This window comes from Tamandua tetradactyla, chromosome 12 (assembly GCF_023851605.1).
Source record: "Tamandua tetradactyla isolate mTamTet1 chromosome 12, mTamTet1.pri, whole genome shotgun sequence".
Classification (NCBI taxonomy): domain Eukaryota; kingdom Metazoa; phylum Chordata; class Mammalia; order Pilosa; family Myrmecophagidae; genus Tamandua; species Tamandua tetradactyla.
This window is the reverse complement of record NC_135338.1, coordinates 2748551-2768052: the sequence shown is the minus strand read 5'-3', so window position 1 is coordinate 2768052 and position 19502 is coordinate 2748551. Positions and strand designations below refer to the sequence as shown.

Here is a 19502-nt window from a genome sequence, read left to right as displayed (position 1 = left end):
GCATACTTTTCTTGAGACTTTTTTATTGCTGTTGTGCATGTTGGTATTTCCAGGTGGCTGGCTTATTCAACTCAAAGTCTGGGATAAAAGAAACAAAAATAAAACCCAAGGAACTCACTCCCATATTGTTCCTAGGGTCCCAAAGTCCTTAGCCATTCTGTCTTCTTATCTCCATTTTTCAGTCTTATTATGCTTGTTCTATATATAATATTCAGGGTGTTTAGTTTTACTTAGTGGGAAGAATGAGGAAAAGGGCATCGACATAATCTTCCCAGAAGTAAGTCTTTTATCCTGTGCTCTCCAGTTTGCAGTTAAAACAAGAGCAATGGAAAATGATGAAGTTTAAGCAGATATGGGGAGGGACATTAAGTAGAGAGGTCCTGTGTTATGGCCTCTCTCAGTCAGTTAAATATGTGTTTGAATCCTACTCTGTACAATGCGCTGTGAGGAATGCAGAAGTATAAACAAGTATAAGCTGTGAGCCTCTTTCTGACTAGTTGAGAGGTATATATCATTTGTTTAATCTGTTCCAGAGGATGCAAAAATGTTTTTAATGCCCTGGCTCTTTGGTGGCAGTGGGACTTGGGAATGCAGCACAGGCATAGAGAGAGACAGTCTCTCTGGCCCCATTTACTCATGACTTTATAGATGGAGGAACTTTACTAAGTCCTCTCTAGGGAACTTCCATTTTTCTCTCTCTCCCAGATGTAATATAGCCCACTAATTTGCTTCAAATGTCTTACAGCCAATGAACAAAAAGCTCTTATTCCTCTCTTTCCTCAAAAATATTTAAATGTCCCAAGGGTCATAGGAAACTAGGATAAGTAACTCTACTATCCGATGTATGAATGTTAAACACCCATTTTGGGGGATTTTTACCTGCTGGGTAATAGCCTTAAAGAATCCTCATGTGCTCATTCTTTCCTTTATACGGAGGCACAGAATGTAGGCTGCTTGGCGGTCTATTAAAGAGAGGTGTTTGGAGATATACTGGGAAAAGGCAGCATTTTAATCAGTGATTTATGTACACTTTCTAAAAAGCCTTGTCAAGCCTGCTTTTCTCATTTAACCTTGAATTCATAATATGGTATCTTGATTTTATGTTTGTTAATGTGCCATATTTTTCTCCACAATAGATTTTAAGCTAAATTGGCCCAAAACAAGAAGGATGCTGAATGCTTTTTGTAACCATGGAAACATTTCTGGGCACTTGCTGAGGACCTGGTTGCCAATAGTAATGTAACAGAGAAAATAGATACACTTTATTTAGCAGTTGTCAATGATTAAGAGGCAGAGAAACTACTTGGGGTGACGTGCCAAGATAGGCTTTTGGTTTAAAGACCCAAATCCCAAACACCACCTTTTCAGTAGAGAAGCAGTTATGACACTTTTGATATGTGATGGGAAGGAGTTCTAATTGCGGTTAAAAATCATCTTTGTTTTCAGTTTTTCACCTCATACTTTTTTTGAGGCTGTTTTTCAACCACATGTATTTGTTTCCAAGAAATATGCTCACTATTTCCTGAAATAGCCTGCTAATGGAATTAATGTGTTCCAAGTACATTGGCATATAGAACTTTAGAAACAATCTCTGGCTAGATGGAATGTATTAAAAAAATAGAACAGCAGGCTTTGAAATCATGGTAATATAACTTTACTTTTCAAAATATTACTAGGCAAATGTAAGATGGAAAGGAAAATCCTACCATGTTCTTAGTTGCTTGTTGATTTCAACACTTCAAGGATCAAAGGTATTTTGTTCTGTTATTTTTCTTGGGATTGCTTGTGGCGATTGAGTCTAAATGATATCAGACAATATAGGGCAGCTGATTTCACAGACCCTACAGTAACTCCATTGCTTTTCTATAGGATTCACTATTGCATGTGAAATGTTGCATCCTTTCCTTTTTTTTCTTTGCAATACTTGATGTGTGCTTTTCCATGGAATGAATGCCTTCTTGAAAGTGAGTCTATCCACATTAAAACTTTTCTAAACATTTTTTATTGTGAAATATAACATATATACAAAAAATGAGTAATTTAAAAATACCTTTTAACAAGTAGTTTTAGAATAAATGTCAGTATATGGTAGAGGTTACAGTTCTACCATTTCGGACACTGGAGACTAAAAAGAAATATCAATATAATGATTCAGCAGTCATACTCATCATACCTATCTTCTCTGTTATAACTCCTCCTTCTCCTTGGATCCTTCTCCCAATTTTTAGGAATATTTGGGCTATGTCAGATATTTAGGAATATCTGACATCTTCATGTTGAAAAGGGGTGTCAGCATTATGGAGTAAGGGGATGGAAATGGTTGATGCTTTTGAAGAGACTGGTACCTCTGGGTTCCAGGGCTTCTCTGGCTTAGGAACTGTCTGGAGGTTATAGGTTTCTGAAAAGTAAACTTAGTGAGTGAAACTTTTATAGAGTCTCAGATACAGCCCTAGGTATTCTTTAGAGTTTACAGGAATTCCTTTGGTTGGGGCTTGGGCATACCATGACAAGTTGGCAACATATAGCTGAATCTTGCTTAAAAGGGACCTCCAGAATAGCCTCTTGACACTATTTGAAATCTCTTAGCCACTGATACCTTGTTTTGTTACATTTCTTTTCCCTTTTTGGTCAGGTAGGTATTGTTGGTCCTATGGTTCAGAGCCAGGCTCATTCTTGGGAGTCATGTCCCATGTTTCCAGGAAGATTTCTATCTTTATGATTTTACTTGCAGAGTTGGGCTTAGAGAGAGAGAGAAAGAGAGAGACCACATATGAGCAACAAAAGAGGTTCTCTGGAAGGAACTCTTAGGCATTATTATAGGTAGGCTTAGCTTCTCCATTACAGAAATAGGTTTTATAAGAGCAAGCCTTAAGACCAAGGGCTTAGCTTATTAACTTGGGAGTCTCTAATGTTTGAGACAGTTTCAGGGATTTCCCATGTGGGAAAGTTGAATAGTTCCATATTTTTTCTCCAGTCCCTCAAGGGACTTTGCCAATACTTTTTGACTATCTGCCCGACATACTCTGGAATGTATCCAATTATTACATTAAGCTATACAGAATTGCAAGACCTCATCCCAATTCTAGGTTCCATGTGTTTAGGTTGTTTAACTGAATTGGCTAGATAGATTAAGTTAGATTGTGTGCTACAGAAAATTTAGGTTTTGGATAAAATAAACCTCTCTTCTTTGGTCTCATACTGTAGCCAAAGTTCTAAAACACAAGCAAGAGCATCCTTTACTCTGTATTCTGATTTATCTTAGTCCCAACCAGATCGACTTCGTTCTTATCTCTAGTTGGAGCCTGATCTCTTTTTTGACTTCTTTAACAGTTTCTGTGTGTAGGAATGCTGACTTTCAGAGCTGCAGAACTCCAGGTCTGAGTCTTAGATGTCACACAGGTACCCAAAGTTCCAGGAAAATACCAGGTAATACACATATGGCACAGCATCTCAGAATTTAGAAATAACACGTAAAGTTCAGGAAGAAATGTGCCTGCTGTAAGAGCTTACAACCTAGGCCCCAGTTTTCTTTTAAGTATTTTCTAACAGAGACCATACATTATTTATCCTTTTTTTTTTTCTGGCTTATTTTGCTCAACATAATGTCCTCATGCTTCATTCACCTTGTTGCATATCTCATGACTTTGTTCCTTTCTGTAGCTGCATGATATTCCAGCATATGTACACACTGCAGTTCACTTTTTCACTTCTCGGTCGATGTACCCTCTGGCCATGTCCATCATTAGGTATCATGAATATTGTTGCCATAAATATCAGTCTGCAAATGCCTATTTGAGTCTTTGCTTTCAGTTCTTTGGCATTTATTCACAGTAACAGGATTGCCTAGTCTTATGGTGACCCCGTATTTAACCTCCTGTAGGTCCGCTACATTGTCCTCTGGAGGGGCTGCTCCATTCTGCCACCCTGCCGACATTGGACAGGTATCCCTCTCTCTCCATGTGTTCTCTGGCACTTAAAACTTTCTGTTTATTTACTTTGAATCTTCAGATTTTGTTGAAACCTATTCCTATAAGCATATATTCTATCCAAAATAAGCAATGGTTCACAGCATCCTCCCTTAGTTGTACAATTATCATCACTCTTAATTTTAAACAATTTTAATTGCTCTAAAGAGAAAAATAACAGATAGACATACTCACACCAAAGAGACAATCCCAAAACTCACCTTAACTCTCGTCCCCCCCTCCAATTATTTACGCCTAGAATTATTGTTGTGGTACTAGTGATGTATTCCTGTCAAATACAGACCATAATATGCAATAAGTAGTTTTTCCCATATAGTCTTTGTGCTAGTTTGAAACTGTTATGTACCCCAGAAAAGCCATGTTTTTTGATCCTGATCCAATTTTGTGGGGGCAGCCATATCCTGCTAATCCTGATTCAAGATTGTGGGGTGGGATTTCTTGATGAGGATTGACCCACTTACATTGCGGGTGTGACTTTTTGATTAGGCCACTTCATGGAGATGTGGCACACTCTATTGTGGGTGTGACCCTTTGATTAGGTGAGGGTGTGACCCCCCCATTCAGGATGGGTCTTGATTAGTTTACTGCAGCCCTTTAAAAGGGGAAACAGTCTGGAGTTGGTTCAGAGCTGACAGAGATGCAGACATTTGGAGTTGCTTCGACTACTGAGAGAGAGAGAAGATGTCTAGGCATGAGTGTTTGGAGATGCAGCGCCCAGCAGACATCTCCATGTGCCTTCCCATAAGATGCTAAGCACGCCGGAACCCGGAGTTGTGTCCTGGAGGAGCTAAGTGAGGCCCACAGATGCTTCGAGAGGAAATGACTGGCATTGGAAGCTGAAAGTAACTGAACTGGGAACAGGGACCAGCAGATGCCAGACATGTGCCTTCCCATGTGACAGACATCAGCCTTTCTCGGAATCAAGGTATCGTTTTCTGGATGCCTGAGTTTGAACATTTTCATGGCCTTAGAATCGTAAACTTGTAACTTAATAAATTCCTTTTATAAAAGCCAACCTACTTCAGGTATATCTCATTTCTGGCAGTATTAATAAACCAAAACATCCCTTTATTATTAACTCCTTGTACAAGTGTCATACTTTTGAAGTAGTTCTTGTAAGAACTTCTTTATGTTTGCAGTGCTAATCAGTGAAATACATGGCTCTAAACCACCTTTCAATCATATTTACCTTCAACATGGCACTATTATTTATAAACCCACTAATAAACTACCATCACTTCTATTCATTCCCATACTTTTAAGTTCAATCTCATTAACTAGTCTGTACCTATTAGGTAACCATTTGTCCTTTTCTAGCTCCTGTCTATCTCTAGCTCCCCTATATTTCTCATTTTAAGACTGAGTTTATATTTTTGGGAGGGTTCGTATGTGAAATCATACTATATCTATCCTTTTGTGCCTGGCTTATTTCATTCACCGTTATGTCCTAATGGTTCATCCACATTGCCATAGGCTTCAGGACTTTATTTCATCTTACTGCTGCATAATATTATAGGTGCATACCACATTTTATTTATCTACTCATCTGTTGATAGACACTTGGGTTGTACCACTATTAACATTGGTGTGCAAATCTGTTTGTGTCACTGCTTTCAGCTCTTCTGGGATATATACTAGCGAGTAGTGGTATTGCTGGGTCATAAACCATCTCAATATTTAGTTTTCTGAGGAACTGCCAAACTGTCTTCTATAGCAGCTGTACCATTATACATTCCCACCAGCAGTGAATACGTGTTCCAATTTCTCCACATCTTCTCTGGCATATGTAGTTTCCTGTTTGTTTAATGGCAAACATCTTGTAGGTGTGAGATGATATCTCATTGTGGTTTTATTTGCATTTCCCTTATAGCTAATGAAGATGCACAACTTTTCATGTGCTTTTTAGCCACTTGTATTTGCTCTTCAGAAAAATCACTATTCATATCTTTTGCCTATTTTATAATTGGATTGTTTGTTCTTTTGTTGTTGGGTTGTATGATTTCTTTATATATGCTAGACATAAAACCCTTATCAGATATATGGTTTCCACATATTTTCTCCCATTGAGTTGGCTGCCTCTTCACCTTTCTAACAAAGTCTTTTGAGACACAGAAGCATTTTATTTTGAGGAGTTCCCATGTATCTATTTTTTTCTTTGTTGCCTGTTCTTTGGGTGTAAGATCTAAGAAACTACCTCCTATTACCAGATCTTGAAGATGTTCCCCTGTATTTTCTTATCTGAGTTAAATTTGTTTTCATTTGTTAGTTCTGGAGCATTTGCCATTAAGTTCCTTGGTTTCCCAGAATTGTCTAGAAAAATGGGCTTAGTATTCTGCTACAGCTTCAGATTGTTTTCTAAACGTTTATGAAGTGAATTTTCTTGTTATTTTGATTTGCATGTTTTGGAAAGCTAGGTCTTAATAAATATGTTAGGAAATGACACACACAATTTTCAGAAACCTGATATTAAGGGAAAGTATATTATTACTGCCATTGTTAGTTATTTTGAAATTTTGTGTCATTATTAAAAGAAATTTTTAGCATGTAATAAGGTCCTATGTGGACGTACAACTTAAACCAATGGTCAAAATAGGGATTCAATTTTTACATTGATTTCTGAATGTTAGCGTGATAGAATTCTGGAGCATTTTTAGGAGTAGGTTTAAAATGAGAAAATAATGGCCTTTTCTATTTTCCCAATCTTACCATCGTTACGTATGGGTTAGAGGAATTAAAGAGGCAAGCTATACTCCAAAATTTAACTTCCATTTTAACAATTCCCAAGGAATCAGAATTTTTTCTTTAATAATGTAATTACTTGATAATAAAAGATTAAGTAGTCCACCTCGCCCTGAGACCCACAAAGTAATAGTGCTCAGTGTATTTTTTTTTTCAGTTATTCAGGGGAAAGTCAAGTGGGAACCACAAATTTAATAAGGCCTTTGTCTTGTTTATCTTGTTTCCTCTTGGTGAGGGAATTTTTACCTGTGTGTGTGTTTATGTTTTTAATGTGGTAGGGATATTACCCTTTTATCTTTTTACTCTCTTCTACTTCCCTTTCTTTGGAAAACCCCCTTCTTCTTCACCTGATATCCTTTTCCCATATCCTTCCTGAGGAGAGAGAGTCTCATTTCCACACAAGAGTCTTACACTGGTAAAGAGTCTTATAATGAGATGTGATTGTGAGTTTCTTTTCTCTTCAAGCTCTTGTTATATATGTGCTAAAGGACAGCCTAGATCACTATTAATGGAGTTTTTAGTGAAAATAGAGAAAAAATTGGAATAATGTAGCAATCACCCACAAATCCACCACTTAACTTTGCCAAATCTTAATATTTTGCCATATTTAATTTAGATTTCTTTTGTTCTTGAAATTTTCTCTTACTTCATAAATCTTTTACTTAAGGGTATTAGGTGTGGGACTTTCAGAGAAGACGTTCTTATTCCTGGAAAGCCTTCAAGAACTTTTATGTTGGTTTGAAAACAGTTTTCCTTGGGGAGAAGGACTGAGTATGAAGTTGAGACTTCAAGTTTTACCTTCCCCAGTTGTGATATCAGAGACCATTCCAAAATCAAAATAAGAACTTCGTGTTTTTCTGGGACTACCTGATATCTATGCTGTTGTGATCCTGCGAAAGGCAGTTACTGCTCGATGTACGTAAGGAAAGTTGTAAAATTGTTTTCAGCATTTAGACCTATAACAACAAGCAGTTACTCTCTTTTGAGTCTTTGCTAAATAAATTCGAAGTGAAACCACTATTTTTACCCTTAATAGCCTGTTGCAATGCTGAACTTACTCTTAGCTATAGTTGCTTGTGTCCAGTGACCATGCAAGTTATGTAACTGAAATAAACTTTATAAATTATATTAAGAATTTGTCAATTTGTTTCAGGTAGCCGCAAAAAGAAGGGGGAGGAGCTTAAGTAATGGCTGAATCTATGAGTATCAAGTTTCAGTTAGGAGTTCAAATGATGCCTTCAGGACCTGGTTTCTTTCCCCCCACTCCCAATCCCTTGTCTCTGTTTCCTTATGAATTGGCTCCATTCTTAAACTCCATGTGTAGCAAAACAGTTGCCAGAAACCTCCAGAGTTATATCCTCTCAGATTCTAATCTATCGGAGAAAAAAATACTACTTTTAAGTAATTAAAAAACATCCTGGGTTTAGACTTTTTGGCTTGGTTCACTTGGCTTAGCTTGAATTATGTGACAAACCCTATCCATCACTGGAGTCAGAGAACTGCAATGCTTTGATTTCCCAGGCCTCAGTACATGGCACTCCTAGAGTTGTGGGTAGAGAGAGCTTTACCAGAAACTTTGTTTTAGAGTGGAGGAAAGTTGGCTTACCAGAAGAAAATCAGGAGTCCAGAACTTGGAAGAACAGATGTTATGTGGAAATATGAATCAGCCCTATTGCAAGAATTTATACCGTTCCTGGAAATCTCTATTGCTTTTACATTGTACACTGATTATAAGCCTGTTCCAAAGATAAGCCCAGATTCCTTTTGACCCCACATATGCCATTTGTCACCACAGGTACCCCAAATATCTTCTTCTCAGTGTTCATGAATGCAATGTGCCACAAGGGAGGAAAAGCCATATTTCATTTGATATCATGAATCATCCATATCTGCAGATTTAGATAATGGATCCTCTCCTGGATTTTAGAAAATCTCCTAACTCACTTTTTTAGACAGATTGAGCTGCACAAGTAACTGCATGGGATCTGTATTAGTTATTTATTGCTGCATACTGAATTACCACAAACTTAGTGGCTTCAAACAACACACATTTATTATCTCTCGGTTCCTATGAGTCAGGACTCCAGGAAGGAATTAGGTGGGTCCTCTGTTCAGGGTCTCAGGGTCTCTGTTAAGACATCAGCTGGGCTGCAGCCTCAGCTGGGGTTTCACCTGGGGAGGAATCTACCTCAGGATGTTGTCACTTAGAATGTGGGCAGAATTCATTGTTTTATGGGTGTCGGACTGAGGGCCCCAGCTTCTTGCTGGCTCTTGTTTGAAACTTGTCCACAGTTCCCGGAGGCTGCCTGTAATTTTTAGAAGCCGCTCATCGTTCCTTGACATGTAGGTTTTCCTCACATGGCTGCTTGTGTCATCAAACCAACCAGACGAGACTCTACAGTGAGTCTGCTAGCAACACAGCGCCCAATATAATGTAATGTCATCACAGGTGTAATTTCTTATCGCTTTTGCCCTGTCTTGGTTAGAAGCTGTGCTGGTTTGAAAGGAAGTATGCCCCCTAAGAAAAGTCATGTTTTAATATAAATCCCATTTCTTAAAGGTAGAATAGTCTCTATTCAATGCTGTGTATTTGGGACTGTGATGGGATCATCTCCCTGGTTGATGAGATTTAAGAACGGTTGTTAAACTGGATTAGGGGATGACATGTCTCCACCCATCTGAGTGGGTCTTGATTAGTTTCTGAAGTCCTATAAAAGAGGAAACATTTTGGAGAATGAGAGACTCAGAGAGAGCAGAGAATGCTGCAGCACCACGAAGCAGAGAGTCCACCAGCCAGCGACCTTTGGAGATGAAGAAGGAAAACTCCTCCCGGGGAGCTTCATGAAACAGGAAGCCCAGAGAGAAAGCTAGCCGATGACACCGTATTCGCCATGTGCCCTTTCAGCAGAGAGAGAAGCCCTGACTGTGTTCGCCATGTACCTTCTCACTTGAGAGAGAGACCCTGAACTTCATCAGCCTTCTTGAACCAAGGTATTTTTCCCTGGATGCCTTTGATTGGACATTACTATAGCCTTGTTGTAATTGGGACATTTTCTTGGCCTTAGAACTGTAAACTAGCAACTCATTAAATTCCCCTTTTAAAAGCCATTCCGTTTCTGGTATATTACATTCCAGCAGCTAGCAAACTAGAACAGAAGCGAATCACAAGTCTTGCTCACATGAAAGGGAGGGTGATGACACAAAGCTGTGAACACTGAGGAGTAGGTGTAGACTGCCATATAGTCTGTCTGCCTCAAGATCCTATCTTGGCCATTTAAATAAAGTAGAGAAATTGCACAAAAAAATTGAAGGTATTTACCTGCCTTCACATGAGTTATTTGCTATTGTAGGTTTTTTTAAAATGAGGAAATTATATTGTTGTCTTAAAAGGTAGCTGCTGCGTAACTTAGCTGCTGTGTCAATGGTGCATCCAGGAATTGCGCATATAAAGATTTTGGTTGGATGCTGAATCTATAGACATGAATTGATTTTTCACTTTTAACGAGTGTAATGTAATTGCAGACTTCTCAGGAAGACTCACCATTAGCACGTGCTTTCTTTGGGGAATTGCCTAAGAGACCTTGTGAAGAATCTTTATTGATTTTATAGATCACCCCACTTGAAGAATTTCTTGAGTAATACCTGTAATAATAAATATAACAGTGATAAGTGATAGGTATTTAATGATTTATAACCTTAAGTGTGCGCTACATAGTTTGTATGTATTATTTCATTTATTTTCACAGTTCTGTGAGGGTGTGTGTGCGTGTGTGTGTGTGTGTGATGTTATTAGTCCTCTTTTTAAAGAAAAAGTCACTTCAAGGAGGTTAAAAACTTATTAAATATCCCTACCTCATAAAGAAGCTGGTATTCCAAACTATATGTGCCTTACTCAAAGCATCAGGGTGTTGTTTTCCTCCTGGTAGCTGCCATCCCAAAACAGGTTTAAGTACTCCTATTTTCAACCTACACGTTTGCTACAAGAAGTCCAGCTCAACAGCAGTTACTAACAACAAATAAATGACTGGACAGTGTAGCTTCTGACAGTGAACTCACATGTTCCTAAATTGAGATGAAGGAATTTGTGGAAAAATATGCTGTATCAGCAGTCTCCATTTCCCTACAATTTGGTTCTATCTTACCACTCCACTGAATATATTCTTTTTCTTCTTTGTCCTAGTGACTTCTTGAATTGCTTAACCCTATAGTCAGTTCCCTGCTTCCCATTTACTTGAATTATTTTGGCACTGCATATTGTTCAGGATTTATCCCTTGAAACTCTACTTATTCCTGCTTTGTCTCTTGCCACTCTTTGTCATTCCCTGTCTTTTGCCTGCTTCTTAAACATTTTCCCTTACCACCCCCACCTCCACCCCCACCACCTTTCTTCTCACTTTATACCGTCTTCTAAGACTTTGAGTACGAATCTTCATCTCATGTGCAGACCTCTCTTTTGAGCTCTGGGCTCACATATCCAATTGCCTGTTGAACATCCTCACTTGGAATTCACCATGTTCAAAAACAGTATTGCTGTCTTCCTTTCTTGTCCCACTCATGGAAATGCCCAATCATCAAAGTAAGACAGAGGTCATTCTCGACCCCTTACCACTCATTGCTTCCCAACCCTATCGTTGGTTCGAGACCCAAGTTCTATTGATTCTGTCTCTTCAGTATCTTTTGTATCCATCTGTCCAGCTCCTCTCCATTAGCTCGATCTTCATTCAGATATGTGTCTTCTGCTTAATCTATTTCGATAATTTATTAACTATTTTCTTCTATCTATTTGTTCTTCTCATCTCTTATCCATTCCGCAACTTCCCCTCAGAATGTTCATTAAGAACTCTGCATCAGTTTCCATATCTTCTCTTTCAAAAGCCTCCCAGTGAAAGAGTCATAGCCTTCAATGAGCTGGGCATACTGCCCTCCCGCATCCTGAATTACCAAGCACATTTCATACTTAAAATCCTTGGTCTCCTCCCCTGCCCTTGTGCCTGCCTTTCCTATGTTCTTTCTCCAGTTTCTGTCACCCCCATGCCTTTTCTGCCAGTTGGTTGCTTCTTCTTCTGTGTCCCAACAGCATAGTGTATTTTTTGGTAATGTGGCTTTTATGTTTCTTCTAGTTTGCAAGCTGCCAGAATGCAATATGTCAGAAACAGAACGGCTTTTAAAAGGGGGAATTTGTTAAGTTATACATTAACAGTTCTAAGGCTGTAAAAATGTCCAAATTAAAACAAGGCTATAGAAATGTCCAATCTAAGGCATCCAGGGAAAGACACTTTTGGCTCAAAAAGGCCGAGGACGTTCAAGATTTCTCTGTCAACTGGAAAGCACATAGCCTACATGGTGACATTTGCTAGCTGTCTCTCCAGGTTTTTTGTTTCATGAAGCTCCCCCGGGGGTGGTTCCCTTCCTCATCTCCAAAGGTAGGCTCTCATGGCTCTGAAGCTTTTTCCAAAATAGTTCCCTCTTAAAGGGCTCCAGTAAGCAACCCCACCTTCAATGGGTGGAGATGCATCTCCATGGAAACATCTAATCAAAAGTTACCCCCCACAACTGGGTGGGTCACATCTCCACGGGAACAATCAAAATGCTCCCACCCAGCAATACTGAATGAGGATTAAAGGACATGGCTTTTCTGCGGTCTGCAACAGATTTAAATAGGCACAATATTGAACTTAACTTAAAAAAATATATAAAAGCACCTGTCCGAGTCTATAGGCTCCTTGGTGGCAGGAACTTATACTTAAAAAAAACAAAACAAAACTTTATATTCTCAGTATTTAGTATGGCACCAGTTTCATGAATGAAAAAAAATAAAGACTGAACATAAACCTAATTTTACCTGTCACCATCACATTGCATCACTTTCAAGAAAATGATCAAGTTATAAAGATCCTACAAGTGATTATAGATTACAGATTGTTAGAAGAGTCTGGCCAATGACACTCTCCAAGATTAATATTTTGGCACTGTACTTGAATACATAAGGCAAAATAACAATATCTTGAGATTTGACTTAATCTTTTTTACTGGCATGGATGAGGACTTAAAAGGCAAATGAAAATGAATTGTGAATATTATTGTCAGCCTTTGTTTTTAGTTGTTACTAGACCTGCTTCTCTGAGATGTAAGAAAAGATACAAGAGAGCTGCCTCTGTGAATGAAGTTAGGGAGCTCTCGCTGAAGAGGTGAGGCTGCTATGAATTGGCAGTGAACACACCACCACAGACAAATTGGCAATAGCAAAACCATCGCAGTGTCTTCTGTAAAGCCACTTTGTGTGTCCTGCCAGCATCTCTCAAGCATGCACCAGGGACAAACGAAGAGGCAGTAACTCTTCTTTGGATATCCAGCTGTGGGAATGAAGTGGCACAGCCCCAAGTCATCTTCACAAGAGATAGCCCCTTGTTTAAAGATTTTCAGCTATGACTAGAAGGATATTATTTAGTATATACCAGAGAGATGCTACAGTTCAGTATTGGTGCAGAAGAATTTAGTTTGCTGGTCATAAACCAAATCTTTGGAATATTTCAATTATATTTTTGTTTTATTGTTATGGCATTGATTGCAATGGAATTCTTGTGAAGCTGTAAGTATTTGACACCCAAATATGTTTCAAAAATTGCTTTGATTTTATTTATGTTACATTTGTATTATTTCTGCTTTATGCGTTTGAACTCCCCTCTTAGGCTATAAACTCCTTAGAACACAGACTATGTATTAAACAGCATGTATTCCCTAACCGATGAATTTGGCACCATGACTGGCATAGATCCACAATAAATTTTTCATGAATTAGTGGTAAGGTTAAGTTTTGCTGAGGTTCTGGCATGACTCTGTCAGACAAAATGTCAGACATTTCTAGAAGAAATGTCAAAAGAATTTTCAGTAGCATGCTCTTTTGACCTCTGTATTCAGAAATTTTTGAAATATGTGAATTTTTAACAAGTTTTCTGGAAAACTGATATTCATGAAGTATCTTGTCTTATCACATTGAAAATATTTTTATTGTGAAATATAACATATATAGAAAAAAGCAATGCATTTTAAAGTACATTTTAACAAGTAGTTATAGAACTGATTTCAAAGTTTGATATGGGTTACAGTTCCACAATCCCAAATATTTCCTTCTCGCTGCTCTAAGATACTGGAGATTAAAAAGAAATATCAATGCAATGATTCAGTAGTTATACTCATTTGTTAACTCCTATCTTCTTTGTAACAACTCCTCCTTCTCCTTTGATCTTTCTAATAATCTCTAGAGATACATGGGCTATGCCTATTCTAACTTTTCATGTTGAAAAGGGGTGTCAACAATATGGGATGGGGGATGGAATTGGCTGATGTTCTTGGAGAGGCTGACACCTCTGGGTTTCAGGGTTTATCTGGCCTAGGAACATGTGAAGGTTTTAGGTTTCTGAAAAGCAAACTTAGTGTGTGAAAATTTGTAGAATCTCAGATAAAGCCTTGGGTGTTCTTTAGGGTTAACAGGAATGATATTGATTGGGGTTTGGCAAACACTGGCAATTAGCACTATCTAGCTGAAGCTTGCATTAGAGTAGCCTCCAGAGCAGCCTCTCAACTCCATTTGAACTCTCTTAACCACTATGCTGGTTTGAAAGGATGTATGTCCCCTAGAAAAGCCATGTTTTAATCAAAGTCTCATTTCATAGAGGTAGAATAATCCCTATTCAATACTGTATGTTTAAAACTGTAATCAGATCATCTCCCTGGAGTGGTTGTTAAACTGGATTAGGTGATGACATGTCTCCACCCAAATGGGTGGGTCTTGATTGGTTTACTGGAGTCCTATAAAAGAGGAAACGTTTTGGAGAATGGGAGATTCAGAGAGAGCAGAAAATGCTGCAGCCACAAAGCAGAGAGTCCACAAGCCAGCGACCTTTGGAGATGATGAAGGAAAATGCCTCCCGGGGAGCCAGGAGAAGAAGCTAGCAGATGACACGGTGTTCGCCATGTGCCCTTCCAGATGAGAGGGAAACCCTGACCATGTTCACCATGTGCCCTTCCACTTGAGAGGGAAAGCCTGAACTTCATCGGCCTTGTTGAACCAAGATATCTTTCCTTGGATGCCTTTGATTGGACATTTCTATAGACTTGTTGTAATTGGGACATTATCTTGGCCTTAGAACTAGCAACTCATTAAATTTCCCTTTTTGAAGGCCTTTCTGTTTCTTATATATTGCATTCTGGCAGCTAGCAGATTAGAACTGCCACTGATACCTTATTTTGTTACATTTATTTCCTCCCTTTTGGTCCAAAAGGCATTGTCGATCCCAGGGTACCAGGGTCAGGCTCATCCAGGGATCATCCAGAGAGTCATGTCCCACATAGAGGGTGGGTAATGATTTTCTTTACAAATTATGGCTTAGAAAGAGGTAGGCCACATTTCAGTAACAACAGAGGTTTCCTGGGAGTAACTCTTAGACATAATTATAGGTAGTCTTAGCTTCTCCACTACAAAAATAAGTTTCATAAAGGCAAGCTTCAAAATCAAGAGCTTGGCTTATTTTCTTGAGAGGCCCTAATTTTTGAGAGAGTACCAGGGATTTCCCAGGTGGGAAAGTTTAGCAGTTCCATATTTTTTCTCCTTTCCCTACGGGGCTCTACCAATACTTTTTTAATTATCAGTGCACCATAGCCTTGGATGTATCTAGGTATCACATTAAGCTGTATATAATTACCCTTTCCCATCCTAGGCTCCATGGGTTGGGCTGTTTAAATGAACTTTCCAGGCAGGTCGATTTAGATTGTGTGTTACAATAAACTTCTCTGCCTTTGATCTCATAAAGTAGGTGAAACTCTAGAACACATATTGTCCTTTGCCCTATATTCTGATTTACCTTAGTCCTACCCAAATCAGCTTCGTTTTTATCTCTAGTTGAAGCCTGACTTCTTTTTTGGTTACTTAACAGTTGTTGGATGTAGCAATGCTGACTTTCAGAGCTGCAGAGCTCCAGGTCTGAGTCTCAGGAGTCACAGGAGTACCCAAATTTCCAGGGAAATACCAACTTGTATACATTTAACGCAGCACCTCAGAATCTAGAAATACACTTGCAACTCTGGATTAAGTGTGACTGCTATAAGTGCTTATAATCTAGGCTCCAATTTTCTTGTAAGCATTTTCTAAAAGAGACCATACCGTGTTCTTTTGTTTCTGGTTTACTTTGCACAACCCAGTGTCCCCAAGGTTCATTCGCTTCATTGCATGCCTCATGACCTCGTGCCTTTTTGTACTCTTCCCTCCATCTATTGGGCATCATGGATAATGTCCAAATGTTTTTAAAAAAATAATCCAGAGGATATATTTTTGGTGTAGGATTATAAGCATTTCTTCCTACTTAACTGGCCACTTTATCTTAATTGCCTTTGCTTGATCTTCAGCATCTCCCTGACCCTAAATGTCATAATATAACCTTTGTACTAATTCTTTCTTCCTAATCTCACCCAGTGTCAAGGTTTGAAATACCATCTATATGCTGATGAGTCTCCAGCCTTTTTTTTTGAACTGGCCAAGTGCTTCTGTACAACTCTACCTGCATATGTAACGGACATCTCATACATAGTATGTCCAATTCTGAATTTCTGATCTTCTCTCAAAATCCTATACTTCCTGCAATCTTGCATGTCTCTAAATTGCAACTTCATCGTTCGTGTCATTTTTTTATGTATGCTGTATGGCGGGGGTCACATTTCATTCTTTCTGCATGTGAATATCCCGTTAGTGCAGTACAAAATACTACACTAAAAAAGTAACAAAGTAATTCATTTGTTGAATTTTTGTTTGTTTGCTTGTTTCTCTTGGGGGAGGGGGAGTACATGGACTGCATGTCATTTTTATTTCATATATCTAACCTGCCAGCCAATCCTTTTGGCCTTACCATGAATTACATCTAGAATCCAACTGTTTCTTCGCACCATGACTGGTGCCCTAAGCCGCCATGACCTTTCCTCTACTTCTCCGATCTTGACTCCTAACTGATTCCTCTGTATCCATCTTTCCTCTCTTATGATCTCATCTCAACACAGCGCTTAAAGAAGTTGTTTTAAAACTTAAATTAGAGTGTGTTCATTGTTTTGCCCATCAATAGTTTCCATCTCGTTGAGAGTAAAAGCTAAGCCCTTGCAAGGGTGAAGGGTTCTCTGTCAACCAGCTCTCTGACCTCATTCTATTTTCCCCCTCGCTCATTCAGCTTCAGCAACTCTGTCCCCCTTGGGTCTTCTGCAACACCAGCCGTGCTCCTGTTTCAGGGGTTTTGTACTTGCTATTCTCTCTGCCTGGAATGCCCTCCCTCCAGGTGTCTCCAGGGTTGGCTCTCTCAATTCCTTCAGAACTTTGCTTCCTTTCAGGCGCTCTTCTCAGTGAGGCTTTCCCTGGGACCACACTCATTTAAACTGCACCTTGTCTGCTCTCCAGCAGCCTACATCCCTTTTCCATGCCATATTTTTCTCTTCAGCACTTTTCATTATTGACATCTTTTATCTATGCGTTTCTTTGTTTCCATGAGAACAGACATTTCTGCCTTTTTTTTTTTCACCGTTGTATCTCACCACCTAGAAGTGCTTGCCTCATGATGTAGGAAGGAAATATTTGTTAATTAAATGAATTTTGTTTTTGGTAATTGATACACCACATGTCTTAGTTTGCCAGGACTACTATGACAAATACCGTAAACTGGTTGGCTTAAACAACAGGAATGTACTGAGTCACAGTTTTGGAGGCAAGGAATCCAAAATCAAGATGTTGGCAAGGCAATGATTTCTCCAAAGTCTGTTGTGTTCTGGGAATGGCAATCCTCTGTCACTTGATAGCCTTTCTTTCTCCTTGTGTCTGCTCTTCTGGTTTCCACTGACTTCTGGCTTCCACTTTTGTGTCCAGTTTCTTTTGGATTAAGGCCTGCCGTCATCCCGTTTGTCCATACATTAATTAATAATAACAGCTTCAAAGGTCTTATTTACAAATAGGTTCATACCCACAGAAATGTGGATTAAGACTTGGTTCAATCCCCAACACACTGGTTTCAAATGACTTATTCTGACAGCATTCACAAGCTAAGTGTCTGAATTTACTGTGAGTTGCTTTTAGATTTGTAATAAATGGAACTGTAAGCTCCTGAAGTGTAAGGAGTAGTCTTTTTCATTTTTTCACAGTATATTAGAAAAAAGTAGGTAGAGACATCAACAGAAGAAACAACACTGTGGCGATTCAAAGATTTTATTTAAGGCTGAGATTTTGCCAGACAATCAAACAGAATTGGAACGTGTTTATTTCTTAAGAGAATCTTGGAACTTGAAAGAAAATGCACAAATGAACATACTTCATACAACTTTTTCTTTATGGAGTAAACCAGGCACATTTTCTGAATTATTACAGCGAGCCGTGTGTCCTAGTGGGAAGACCCTTGGTCTTTGGAGCCGCTGGGATCAAAGGCCATGCCTGTCACCTTGCTGTGTAAGCAGGGCAAGTTATTTACCTAAAGAGGCTTCTTTTGTCATTTGCAACGTGAGAATGACAACACCTAATTAAATATGAGAACCTTCACGAAATCAGGCACCGAGTTAGGCATTCAACGATATACCTTCTTTTCTTCAAGGATTGCTACTCTTTTAAAATGGTCTTTATTATCTTTTGGAGTTGGAAGGTTGGCCTATAATCACAAGAGATGTTTTAGAATTTTAGATATTTCTTCTTCTTTTTTTTGGCATGGGCAGGCACGGGATATCGAACCCAGGTTTCCACCATGGCAGGTGGGAACTCTGCCAGTGAGCCACCGTCGCCCCGCCTGATATTTCTTTTTTTTTATTATTGCATATTTTGTGAAAAAAGTCTTTTATTTTTTGGCTAGCCAGCTGTGTAGTCAGGCCAGTAGTTGTAATACAGTCTCAGGAGACCCCGTTCCATCCTGTAGTCTCTTCTTCTGGAGCGTCTACTGAAGATGACCTGCCTCTGCATCGTCTGAAAGTTCCCTTCGGACACCGGATTCTAAATGATGACCTGGCCATAGCCCCGCGAGGGCTCGTATTGCTTTGAAGAATTAGAGATCTGCAGGGGTAGGAATTGGAGAAAGAAATTCTTTTTTTTTTTTTTTTTTAATAAAGAAAGCTTTCCCCCTTTTTTTCTAACTAATTAATTAGAGAACCACTTGGATTAGTAAAGGCAGTTGACTTTATGTGGATGATTTCATTCATGGTTACTGAAGAAATTTGCCTGAGAATGTTGATAGGTTTCTCATGTTGAATGCTGTAGATTTTCTTATTGTGGTTTCTTATTTTACTGGGTTGAAAAGAACTGAAGAGATTCTAAGACTTTTCAGTCCTCAGTGATTTCGTTTTCTTAAATTGTTTCCCCCCCTCCGGTAGACAGCTAAAATAAATTAACATGCCACCTCACACAAGTTTACTCCAGAGTTCATATACTTTTTTCTTGTATTCCTGTCACTTTATTTCTTTTTTAGGAGGTAGCTGCAATTCCAGGATGCATCTCTTTTAAAAAACATCCTTCGTTCTTCCACAGATCTTTGGAGAGTTTTCAAATGTATTTGTACATTTGCCCCAGAAAGGCTGAATTGAATTTGGAGGATTCAGTTTCAGAAGTGAGTGGTGAAAGAGGCAAGGAGATATCCCTTCACTTCCTAAAGAGATGTCCATGTTTTCACTCCCCCACCCCCATGTAAACTGTATTCACCCATCAGCATCCCTGGGGCTCAGCAGAAAACGCTGAGGTGGTCTCTGTCCATATCAAACATGCCGAGTCTGTGA

At 38.9% G+C, this 19502-nt stretch overlaps 1 protein-coding gene and 1 long non-coding RNA gene across 2 annotated transcripts in view; one reads left to right on the top strand and one right to left on the bottom strand.

The window, feature by feature from the left end:
* Positions 1 to 19502, top strand: part of SYT16 (synaptotagmin 16) — a 220500-nt gene that overhangs the window by 131175 nt on the left and 69823 nt on the right. The window lies entirely within an intron of this gene.
* LOC143651717 (uncharacterized) overlaps positions 1 to 19502 on the bottom strand; it is a 57285-nt gene that overhangs the window by 29810 nt on the left and 7973 nt on the right. The window contains exon 3 of the long non-coding RNA XR_013160172.1: positions 10267 to 10367. This is a non-coding gene — a long non-coding RNA (uncharacterized LOC143651717). The remainder of the gene's footprint in view (positions 1 to 10266; positions 10368 to 19502) is intronic.